The 12,192-nt window shown below is 42.2% G+C and overlaps 1 protein-coding gene and 1 long non-coding RNA gene across 3 annotated transcripts in view; both read left to right on the top strand.

The window, feature by feature from the left end:
* The window catches only part of LOC116971710, a 39,742-nt gene extending 37,732 nt beyond the window's left edge, over positions 1-2,010 (top strand). The window contains exon 3 of the long non-coding RNA XR_004411576.1: positions 1,840-2,010. This is a non-coding gene — a long non-coding RNA (uncharacterized LOC116971710). The remainder of the gene's footprint in view (positions 1-1,839) is intronic.
* A 1,612-nt stretch (positions 2,011-3,622) lies between these two features.
* Positions 3,623-12,192, top strand: part of hnf4g (hepatocyte nuclear factor 4 gamma) — a 142,184-nt gene continuing 133,614 nt past the window's right edge. Inside the window, exon 1 of one of the 2 annotated variants that reach the window (XM_033019270.1) lies at positions 3,623-4,110. The gene's annotated coding sequence lies outside the window, so the exon portion shown is untranslated. The remainder of the gene's footprint in view (positions 4,111-12,192) is intronic. The other variant, XM_033019273.1, reaches the window with a different exon arrangement.

Raw genomic sequence — 12,192 nt, 5'->3', positions numbered from 1 at the left:
TGTGAAATCACTTGCTAGCGTGGCACTGACTAGAATAGGCTGATATCACCAGCAGCCATTCAGTGGGTATCTGTGAGCATGAACACCAAACATCTCATGTCCTTCATCCTCTATTGCACAAGAAAATAAGAAATGGGAACAAAGATTTCCAAAAGTTCAAAAGCCTGCCAGAGAAAAAAATAATCTTCATCTTCATTTTGGGTATAGGACTAAATATTCTGAAATAATATATTTGTTCTATATTCCCCTCTCAGCATCTATCTTTCTAAACTCCAACTACGGAATATATGTCAGGAGGAGGACCAAACATTTAGTGGAATGACCCACAGACCCAATGACACACCAGCATACCTTCACACAGTATATTAAACAGTTGGGCTGTCCAACCCCTGTTGAGCCATGGAAAATCTCTTCCGCCTTTGCATTTAGAATCAAGAATGTTTAGTTTAGTTTATTTTATTTTAGTGTAGCTTAGAGATACAGCACGGACACAGGCCCTTCGGCCCATCGAGTCAGCACCAACCAGCGAACCCTGCACATTAACACTATCCTACACCCACTAAGGACAATTTTACATTTACACCAAGCCAATTAACTGTATGACTTTGGAGTGTGGGAGGAAACTGAAGATCTTGGAGAAAACCCATGCAGGTCACGGGGAGAATGTACAAACTCTGTACAGATAAGCACCCTTAGTCGGGACCGAACCCAGATTTCTGGCGCTGCAAGGCAGTAACTCTACCGTTGCGTCACCGTGCCGCACAAAGCTGATGTCAATCGCAACAGTTAGAGGAGGACACTTCCCAGTATTAATACTGCTAGAGTTACAGTGTGTGTCAATTCTGAAGGAAACATATTTAATTAAAATTTTTGTTGATCCTGTTGACAAAAATTTGAAGACTCGAAAGGATTGCAGTGCTTAGCCAATTCAGTTTGCTCCAGGAGGTGTTGACAGCTGTTGAAATCAGCAAAGGCCGAGATGCTAAATACAATTCAGTGTCAGCCAGATGTGTAATTGCCCCTTCTGGACAATAATTGGATAATTGCCCAAGTTTGTTCTGTTAACAAAACTGGTCAAATCTAACACATAATTATATATTTTCCAATCTGATGCAAAGAGGGCGGGGGGACTGTGTGTGTGTGTGTGTATAAAACATAGTGGTGCAGCTGATAGAGCTGCTGCCTCAGGGCAACACAGACCCAGGCTCCATCCCGAGTTCGAAGGTTATCTGTGTGGAGTTTGCATGTTCTCCCTGTGAGCTTTGTCTGGGAGCTGCAGTTTCCTCCCACTTCCCATAGATGTGTGGGTTTGTAGGTTAATTGGCCTCTGGAAGAACCCCTCTTGTGTAGGGAGTGGTTACGAAAGACATAGAACTTATGTGAATGGGTGATCGATGATCAGCATAGTCCTGGCGGGCCAAAGGGCCCGTTTCCATGCTGTATCTTTCAATCAATTAATAATAAAAACCAAATCATTGCACTTTGCAACATAATTGTACCATGCCATGGCCATCAACCCAAACACTTTTAACTGTGTTGTTATTAAATTATGACATTAATATAGAATGAGTTTCAGTGGATGGTTAATGATTGGCATGGACTTACATTTTACATGTAAACACCATGTTTTACATTTAGACAGGTACATGGATAGGACAGGATTGGAGGGATTTGGGCCAAATGCAGGCAGGTGGGACTAGTGTACAGTAGATGGGACATGTTGGTCGGTGTGGGCAAGTTGGGCTGAAGGGCCTGTTTCCACACTTTAATGACATAACAGGCCAATTTTCTTGCTGCATCTATCAATGATAATTTAATAATGTTCTCACTCATTCACAGATCTTTCAACTGTGAAGCAGCTCTTGTCAGTCTGCAGTACTACCCGGGTGACATCCAGGTTTGGCTGAAAGATTTCAAAAAATATGCAAACCTCAAAGGGCCAGGTAATGACCACCTCTAGCAACAACATGGCCTTCAATGACATGACGAGTCTTGTTAACAGGGCCCATCACCATCTCCCCAGGCCCGCAACCTTGGCGTGATCTTTGATTCCACCCTCTCCCTTGAGCCTCACATCCGCCATGTCATTAAAACCTCCTTCTTTCATCTCCGCAACATCGCCAAACTCAGACCCTCTCTCACTCCGCCTGCTGCTGAAAGACTCATCCATGCCTTCATCTCCTCCCGACTGGACTATTGCAACTCACTTCTCCTTGGCATCAGCTCCACCTACATCAACCGACTCCAACTGGTCCAGAACGCAGCCGCCCGACTCATCACCCACACCAAATCCTGGCATCACATCACTCCAGTCCTCAAAAAACTTCACTGGCTTCCCATCTCCCACCGGATCACCTACAAAATCCTGGTCCTCACCTACAAAGCCCTCCACCATCTGGCCCCCACATATCTCATTGACCTCCTCTCCCCCTACCAACCCTCACGGTCCCTCAGATCCACATCAGCCGGTCTCCTCTCCATCCACAAGTCCAACCTCCGCAGTTTTGGGGACAGAGCCTTCTCCAGGGCAGCTCCCAGGCTCTGGAACTCCCTCCCCCAACTGATCCGCAATTCCGTGTCCCTCCCCATCTTCCAGTCCCGCCTCAAGACCCATCTCTTCACCTCTGCCTATCCTTAGCCCCACGTCCCCGTCCCTTTTCATCTGTGCATTAATTGCCTCATGCTGTGTTTTGTATTGAATTCTGTCTTTACTTTGTGTACTAGTCATGTCTCTACTATTTATTTCATTCCCCTTACATGTTTTTCCTATACATGCTCAATTTTTGTAAGGTGTCCTTGAGACTCTTGAAAGGCGCCCATAAATAAAATGTATTATTATTATTATTATTTAGACGAGTAAACCTCTGAGTGCTCATGTTTTTCAGCAGACACTGCAAGCTGAACAAGACCATAGAAATATCCAGCCGGCTTTACAGACCTCAAGTATTCTGTTACCTACTTGCAAACCTGAAATGAAATGTTTAGAGGGATGGAAGGCAAAACATATCAGCTATTATTCAATGCCGGAGTAGACTCGATGGGCTGAATGGGCTAATTCTGCTCCTGTGTCTTATGGATATGGACCAAAGGCAGGCAAATGGGACCAATTTAGACGTGGTATGGACGAGGAGAGTGGAAGGGCCTGTTTCCGTGCTGTACGGTCCACATTTTATGCTTGCCAAATTATAGAAAAATAAACAAATGTCTGCTTTATCATTGCGAACATTTTTTCTTGTGGAAGATTTATGTATCACTTTATCAACTTGTGTGTTTAGTTTACCTGCAGACTCTAGGGTATATGGTAAAATAAGAATACGTGGTAGCATTTAAAATCCAAACTATCCAAGTGTAAAAACTGTGCCTGCAGGGATGAAGCTCTCCAAACACTAGATCTCTTCCCATAATGTAGAGCAACAGACTCTCATGGCTGTTTCGGGGTAATCGGCAGGAAATTGCAGTGAAATGAACAGTTCTGGGCTGAAGTGAGAATGCAGTTGCCGCTGGGATCAGGTATCACAGATAAAAGTTCCCCGGCAGCTTTCCGTGCGCCCTTACTCGCTTCTGATAAACACTCCAGGTGACATAAGGGATGGGCGGAGTCTACGGGGAAAGGTAAGAGCGCTTTCTGTTTTGTATGTGCGGACCTATGTGCTGCATGTAAAAAATGTTCTGATCGAAACAGCGAAACATTCGGCAGTCGTGTTTTGCGATGCGTTAGGGAGTCGGGGAGAGACCAGGTTAAAGTGCGAGCAAAATCCCTCGCTCCAGTGCGAATTGCATTGAGAAGGTTACACGGGAGAGTGGGGAAAGGCCAGCGCTAGGCAAGGTAACAAAGTGGCGGTGGAGAGAGAACTGGGCAACAAGTGGCTTTGACGTTAGTTACTGTTTAACATCTCCACCCACTTGGAGCCGATTCAAAGATCGATGCGGTGACAGCTTGGCCAGGCCCCGGCGCCTGGGAGGCAGCCGAGCTCAGCGGCAGATGGCAAGGGAGCACCTTCTACCTACAGAGTCCTCCCTCCGCTGCGACCCCGGCCGCCGACAGCCGCCGCCTCTGCCGCCCACTGCAATGACAGCAGGCGGCGCGGATGCCTCGTAACCAGACTTAAGGTAAGAACCGGCGGCCTTTTTAAAAATATACTTCATTCACCATCTTGCTTCCTCCTCCCCCCACCTCCCGGAGCTGTACAATCTGAAGTATACAAACAGTGGGCAGTGCATGGGGTGGATGGGAGCGCCCACATCGCTCTCCAGTCCACGGCGCCCTGCCCCTTGCTCACTTTGAGACTTTGCGAAAGGGAGGAGACAGAGACTTGTATTTCGCGGAAATAACTGACTCTTTCACCTTTGAAAGTCCATGTCACCTCTTGGGAACCAAAAAAGGATGCATGTTTTTTTATGTTCAACGTGTAACTTCACCAACCCTGTTGAACTGCAGCCGCCGGTTGAACGAAATGCCACTAATCCCAGACATTGAGCTGCGATTTCGTTCACAGGGACAATCATTTGTGGCCTGTCCGCGAAAATGTATTTGAAGTATCATTTTTTTCCCCTTCTCTGTTTAACCTGTCTGGATTAGCTTAACTTTGCAAACTACACAACTTTATCGTTGCGTATTTATAGTGTTAAGCGTGGACTGACATTTCGCACTATGGAAATAGATCAAGTTGTCTTAAAAACATTTTTTTGAAAAACTTGATTTTAGAAGAAGGCGGGCAGGAGGATAGTGTGGAGAAGGGGATCGTCGCGTTTTGTCTTGAATTTGGAAACAGTCATGTTTGAAATCACAACAGTTCCCAGTCTTTATTTGGTTATAAGTACGACAAGCTTTGCTTAAAAAAAAATAGGATCCATAGCTTCTATTAAATGAGTCGTTTTGCGAGATACAACAGGCCAACCCATGTTTACTCGCCTGGGTCAAACATTTATGTAAATAGAGAGGGAAATTCTCGTTGTCTTAGTTTCTGGGTGTCAGATGTAGCTGGAGACCTCGATCATTCCTTCCTACCTGACTGAACTAACCCAGAGCACATATTTACTCAAAGAGGTGTTAATGTTTTAATTCTGACGAACTCCACCAATAATTTTAAGACGTTTTAATAATGGGCAAAGGCGGGGGTTCGACAATACGTGACAAGGTGTGTTGGTGGACATGTTCTGATTACGGCGTGTTTAAATGAAAGAGAGAGAGAGTCAAATTGTTGGAATCACTCAGCGGGTCAGCCAGCATCTCCTGAGAACATTGATAGGCGACGTTTCAACTACGTTGTGCTGCACCAGAGGGAAAAAAAGGAGAGACGGATTTTTGGATTGATAGCTTATAAAACGTATTCTATCTAGGGTATGAACCGAAAGGTCTGAATGACAAATAAAGGATTCAATCAATCAATCAATTAATCAATCAATTTAATTTCGTGTGCGGAACTAGACTGTGTGATTCTGAAGAATAGTTTGGCAGATGAAAATGGAAAGTTAACGATTCACCAGATCGTTTTTATGTAAAGGTGTCGCTCGCACTAGTATGTTGTAGCGAGCAGAGCAGCGGGACATGGTAAATATGGAAGACTTATCGACTTCATATTTTGAGGCTTATTGGATATCTGCCAGAATAGATTCCGACAATAACTGAGACAGAGATAATAACGGCTGAATTGAACGAAATGATTTTCAAGAACATGCGATTGTGTCGATTGCTGCTTCTCTAGCCCTGCTAAATATATATTATTTGAAACAGTTCTGGTGAATATAAACATTGGAAAACCAGTGCAATATAAAATATTCTACTAGGTATTTTTCACAGAATTAAGACAGATTTTGAAAATGCACTCGTCAGTCACGTACAGAGCTTGATGTTGTAATAGGTCATTCTTTCTGCTATCGTTGCATTTCTTTACTGCACACGTTCATTTTCAGACCCCTTTTCCTTGTGCGCGCAAATGCTTTTGCTTCTTGTACCGTTCCTCGCACAGCCGTTTGTTTGGATTGTGTCTGCACCCACTCAGTGGGGGTATATTAGGAAAGTTAAATATTCTGCTTCTGGCCCACTTTGATTTTTTTTCTCTTCAGATTGTCTTTTAATCAGTGTTAGTACTGAATTATAAAACTCTGTAAAGAGAAAAAAAATACCCTGAGCTTTCTTTTTAGGGCAAGCCATACAGCATTTGTACTCTGTAGGTAGGTAATGTGTGTCACTATATGATCGCAGGCCAGCCTAACAGAAAACACACAAAGTAGGCAAAAACAAACTACCTTTTAGCACAGAAAGGATTAAGGCTCAATTCTGGCTTCTACACTCAGCAGGAATGGTGCATTTGTGGTTACATGACACAACCATGGCACTGATTCAGTAATATTTCACCCATATCAGAAAGAAAGTCTTTCAATTTTAGGTCAGCATTTTAGCAGTAGCATCAGTTAAAACTTTAAATACTGTAAATAAGAAAGTAATCCTGTACACTAAGTGAAATGCATCTTGCATGAATGATATATTGCAACTCTCCATATAAGTTCATAAGTTATAGGAGCAGTAGGCCATTTGGCTCATCAGTCTACTCTGCCACTAAATCATGACCAATCTATCCCTCTCAACCCCATTCTCCAGTCTTCTCCCAATAACCTTTGACACCCGTACCAATCAAGTATCTTATTTAATTTATCAGAATTCATCCATAATCTCCATGATACATCCAACAGCGACTGTAAAATCTAGGGTATGATCTCCACATAATACACACAACATTAATATCATGTATCACAGTGCTGGTGAAGCAAAGAGTCCTGTTGCATCCTTTGGTAACATGGTGTCCACAAGGCCTAAAACTAATTACATAAACCAAAGATGGGTTGTTTAATATTTAATAATGGTAGCAGCTATGTCAAATTGACAGTTTTTGATCTTATCATCTTGCATTGCTGGCAATGACCATGTGTTGGAACCTGCCAGGTAAACTGAGACAGTTAAGGTAGATGTGGGATCCCTGCAGGCTTTTTTGGGAAAAGACAGGGGAGTTCCTTCCCTGAAAAATATTCTGGGTCCAGGTGAGGTTTTGAAACCATACAATAATTTCATGGTTGCCTTTACTGCTATTTGCTATTTAATTGCAAATGGTTTATCTAATTTGATTGGTTTTGAACGTCCAATTATTTAGCATCTGGGTTGCCACTCCTGTTCTTTAACCACTACATTTGTGATGTATGGGTGTGCAATTCAACTAGAACTATTCAACCCTTGAGGTTAGTTCCCTCGGGGCCTTGTAGAGATCTCTTAAATCATAGCTGCAGGCAGCATTTCAAAAGTAGCTATGATTTGCTTTTCTAGGTATCTTGTCTGGAACAGCTAATAATTAGCTACTTTTACAAACATGTTAGCCGTTCATAGTGTTTTCTTTGCTCACCAATCTCTCTCCAACAGATTCTCCTACAACTTTGGAGAGGAAGTATCAGGAAAGTATGTAGAATCTGCTACCAATATTTGGGCCAGCTGGTACATTAGTGTCTGCATAGAATTGGTTAAAACTTAATAGGATTCATAAGATCATGCCGTGGAAGAAATAGGGCAGTGAGATAATATAGACTAAAGGCACAATCCTAAATAATGTGCAGGAGCTGAGAATCCTGGATATATATGGATTAAACCTTGAAAGTGGCAGGACATGTTGAAAGAACGGTTATGAAGCAGATAACATCCTAGGATTGCGGAGATATAGAGTAAAAAAGCAAGGAAGCGAAATTGAACCTCTATAAAACACTAGCTCTGCTATAAACGGAGTGTTGCGTCCAACCTTGGTCACTTTAGGAAGATGTAAGAGATGACAATAAGAGATTTAATAGACCAGTTTAAGAGTTGTAGAATTTCAGCTGGATTGTTAGAATGGAGAAGCTGAGGTTTTTTCTTATTGGTGCAAAGTAGATCAAGACAAAATTTGACAGCTTTACAACAGAATGAATGGTTTCAATGTGTTATGTAAAAGGAAGCTATTCATAGTCGCAGATGGTTCGAGGATCAGTTGGTAGAGATATTGGGCAGACGCAAAGAGAAAAGTGAAGATATATTGGGTAGATGCAAAGAGAAAGGTGAAGATAATTATTTGGGTCCCTTGTGATGTTGGCTGCCTTTTTTAGACAGCGGCTCCTGTAGATCCCTTCAATGGTGGGGAGGGAGGTCAGTACTCATGATGGACTGGACAGTGTTCACCACTTTTTGGAATGTTCTTCATTCGTGGGCATTTGAGTTGCCAAGCAAGGTCATCAAGTGATCAATTAATATTCTCTCGACTGTGCACCTGTAGAAGTTCAGGAGAGTATTCATCGACGTACTGAATCTACTCAGTCTTCTAAGGATGTAGAGGCATTGATGAGCTTTCTTTATGATAGCATCAATGTGCTAAGTCCAAATCGGGTCTTCAGAGGTATGCACACCCAGGAATTTGACGTTTTTGACTCTCTCCACCACCATCTTGTCGATGAACAAATGTTTGTGGATCCTTAGCTTTCCTCTTCCAAAGTCACCAACCAAATCCCTCTGTTCTCCAACACTTTTTAGAACCCTACTGTTCACTGTGAATGTCCTGGCCTGAATGGTTCAATGAAAGTGGTGGCTGCCTGGATCATTTTACAAGATCTTGCTTAATTTGTCCTAGCATTTATTTAGTGTATTGGATCCTTTAAATTTAAGAGACAACATGTACCATTCACCTGATGTATACAGTTGTTGTACCCCAGCATGGAAAACCATTTTTATGGTGAAAAGGTAACCAAGCCTAACAAATAATTGACAAAAGAGTTCAATTTAGATTTGTCTGGACATGAGCTGCATTACTCTAAATATTTGCTAAAATTAACATGCTTCCTCCTGGAAATCATTAGCTTCCTTGATTGAAAACAAAATGTAAAAAGCCACTGTACTTCAGAAAGCTTTTGTCCAGCTGGCTATGCTGGCAATGATATCCCTGGATGATGGCATTGCACTGAAGACTGGCATGACTTCCTTTAATAGACTTACCAAATGTGTTTCAGCCAGAAAGATTTATAACTACCCTTGAATAAGAACAGTATTTTTGGTGACGAGGCAGAGAAAATCTTGAAATGTCCTATGAAAACAAGTTTTGGATGGGATGATATTGTTGGGGTGCTATAAAAAGCCAATCACTTTTAAGACCTTTATTGATTCAGTTGTCAGGCTGTGTTAGGTCCTTAGTTCAGCTCTAAATATTTCTACGTAGTAGATGGATAACATGTGCTGGTATGCCTCCTTGCCATAGCTAGCGTCATTTTTATTATACTTGCAAATGTGGAAACTGGTTTCGTTTTTGGTCAAATAAGTGTTGGCATATTGTGACATTTTAAATCATCAATTCTGCAAAAACAACTCTATTATTATTGATAATATTCGGTTGCAATGAACTTTAATAGGAATAGTGAATCTAAAAATAATCACCAGCAAGTACGTCAGTGGGGCTATTCCATCTCTGATTTTGCATGATGACTTGACCTAAGTTTGACCTACAATTCTTGGCAGGTGTTAACTTGGTACAAAATTACTCGGGATTAAACTGTATATTCTCTGTATTAACGTGACAATTTTGCAAATCTTTTTGCTTTAGTCTTAATCTCAAAAATCTCTCTAATTCTTTTATGTTCGTTAATATATTGTGTCAGTGAACAAGTGGTGAAATGCACAGAAATAATCACACAGATCATTTAGTTGGAGAGAAACATGGAATCTTATAAAGGTGTACAAAATCGTGTGAGGAATAGATCGGGTGAATGCAGAGTCTTTTGTCCAGAGTAGAGGAATTGAGAACCAGAGGACATAGGTTTAAGATGAGGGGGGAAAGAGTTTATGGGAACTGGAAAGGTAACTTTTTTACACAAAGGTTGGTTGGTGTATGAAACAAGTTGCTGGAGGAGGTAGTTGAGGCAGGTACTATTGCAATGTTGCAGAAACATTTGGACAGGTACATGGATAGGATAGGTTTAGATGGATATGGGGCAAAAGCAAGCAGGTGGGGCAAGTGTAGATGGGGCACGTTGGTTGGCGTGGACAAGTTGAGTCGAAGGGCCTGTTTCCACACTGACTATGGAAATAGGGAAAAAAATGAGTTATTGATTGCATAAAATTGACTTGGTATTAAAGGCTGTGCAAAAGTAAGAGCAAAATTATGGTGAGAATAAGACTCCTTAAGGATTAATGTAGTCGATAATGTATGGAGCCACAGGAGGTATGCAAGTGCTTAAATTAATATTTCTCATCTGTGTTTACCATGGAGAATGTCGTGGAAGCTGAGTAATTCGGGGAAGAGATTAGTGATGGTTTGAAATGGATAGACATCACAAAAGAAGAGATGCTGCAGTCTATAAGGACATTGAAGATTAATAAGTCAGGGCCTGGCTAAGTGTATCCTAGAACATTGTGTAAAGCTAGGGAAGTTATTGGTGGGGCCTGGCAGAAATATTTGTATCATCGTCAGCCATGGGTAAGGTGCTGAAAAATTGAAGGGTGGCTTATATTGTATCGTCATACGAAGGGCAATAAGGACAATCCAGGTAACTACAGGCCGGTTAGCCTGTAGTTACCTGGTGGTGGGAAAGTTACTGGAGGAGATTCTGAGAGATAGGATTTACCTTGATTTGAAAAGGCAAGGACTGATTAGGGATAGTCGTCATGGCTCAGTGTGGAAAATCATGGCTCACGAATGTTAGTTTTTTTTTCATGAAGAGGTTCACAAGCTCACAAGTTATAGGAGTAGAATTAGGCCATTTGGCCCATCAACACCCGTTCTAATCAGGAATTTGTCTATCTTAAGGGGAGATACTGATGGCCTCCACAGCCCTCTGTGGCAATGAGTTCCACAGATTAACTACCCTCTAAGGGTGACCAAGATGATTGAAAAGGAGCAGATTGTTAGACGTTGTCTATATGAGCTTTAGCAAGATCTTTGACTTTGTCCTGCATGGCCGGTGGGTCTGGAAAGTTAGAACACATCAGATCTAGTGTGAACTACCAATTGGATGCACAATTGGTTTGGTGACAGGAGTCCGAGAGTAGTAATGAAGCATTGTTTTTCAGTTTGGAAAACTGTGACCAGTGGTGCGCTGCAGGGATCGGCACCATGTCCACTATTGTTCATTGTCTACATTGATGATTAAAAAATTAGAATGTAGTTAGCATGGCTAGTGAGTTTGTAGTTGACACCAAAATTGATGGTATTTTGGATAGGGAAAAAGGCTATCCAAGTTCAGCTGAGAAAATAAGACAAGGATTAGCAGATGGAATTTAGCCCTGACGAGTGTGAAGAGTTGCACTGTAGGAAATTAAGAAAGGGCACGATTTGCACCGTAAGTGGCTGGACCCTGGGGAGGGTTGTTGAACAGAGAGACAAAGGGGTACAAGTGCATAGTTCCCTGTAAGTTTTGTTTAGTTCAGTTTAATGTCATTTGTAACAAGGTACGGTGAAAAGCTTTTGTTGTGTGCTAACCTGTCAGCAGAAAGACAATACATGATTACAATCGATCCATTTGCAGTGTATAGATACATGATAAGGGAATAACATTTAGTGCAAGGTAAAGCCAGCAAAGTCCGATCAAGAATAGTTTGAGGGTCACCAAAGTGTTAGATAGTAGTTCAGCACTACTCTCTGGTAGTGGTAGGATGATTCAGTTGCCTGATAACAACTGGGAGGAAACTGTCCCTGAATATGGAGGTGTACGTTTATACACTTCTATACCTTTTGCGGAATGGGAGAGGGGAGAAGACGGAGTGGCCAAGGTGCAACTCATCCTTCATTATGAAACTGGCCATGCCGAGGCAGCGTGAGATATAAATGGAGTCAATAGAAGGGAGATTGGTTTGTGTGATGGTCTGGGTCCACAATTCGCTGCAATTTCTTGCGGACTTAGATGGAGCATTTCCCAAATCAAGCTTTGATGCATCCTGATAAAATGCTTTCTATGGTGAATCTGTAGTAGAAGTGGCGATGCAGGTAGACAGGGTGATGAAGAAGGCATTTGGGATGCTTGCCTGTGTCGGTCACCACAGTGAGTGCATAAGTTTTGATGTCATGTTGCAACTGTAGAAGATGTTGGGGAGAGCCACACTCGGAGTATTGTGTGCAGTTCTGGTTGCCTAGCTAAGGGGGGAATGTGATTAAGCTGAGAAAATTCACAATGATTTTACTGGAACCGAGGGCTTGT

Source organism: Amblyraja radiata, chromosome 4 (genome assembly GCF_010909765.2).
Source record: "Amblyraja radiata isolate CabotCenter1 chromosome 4, sAmbRad1.1.pri, whole genome shotgun sequence".
Lineage (NCBI taxonomy): Eukaryota > Metazoa > Chordata > Chondrichthyes > Rajiformes > Rajidae > Amblyraja > Amblyraja radiata.
This window is presented reverse-complemented; position numbering and strand designations above follow the sequence as displayed.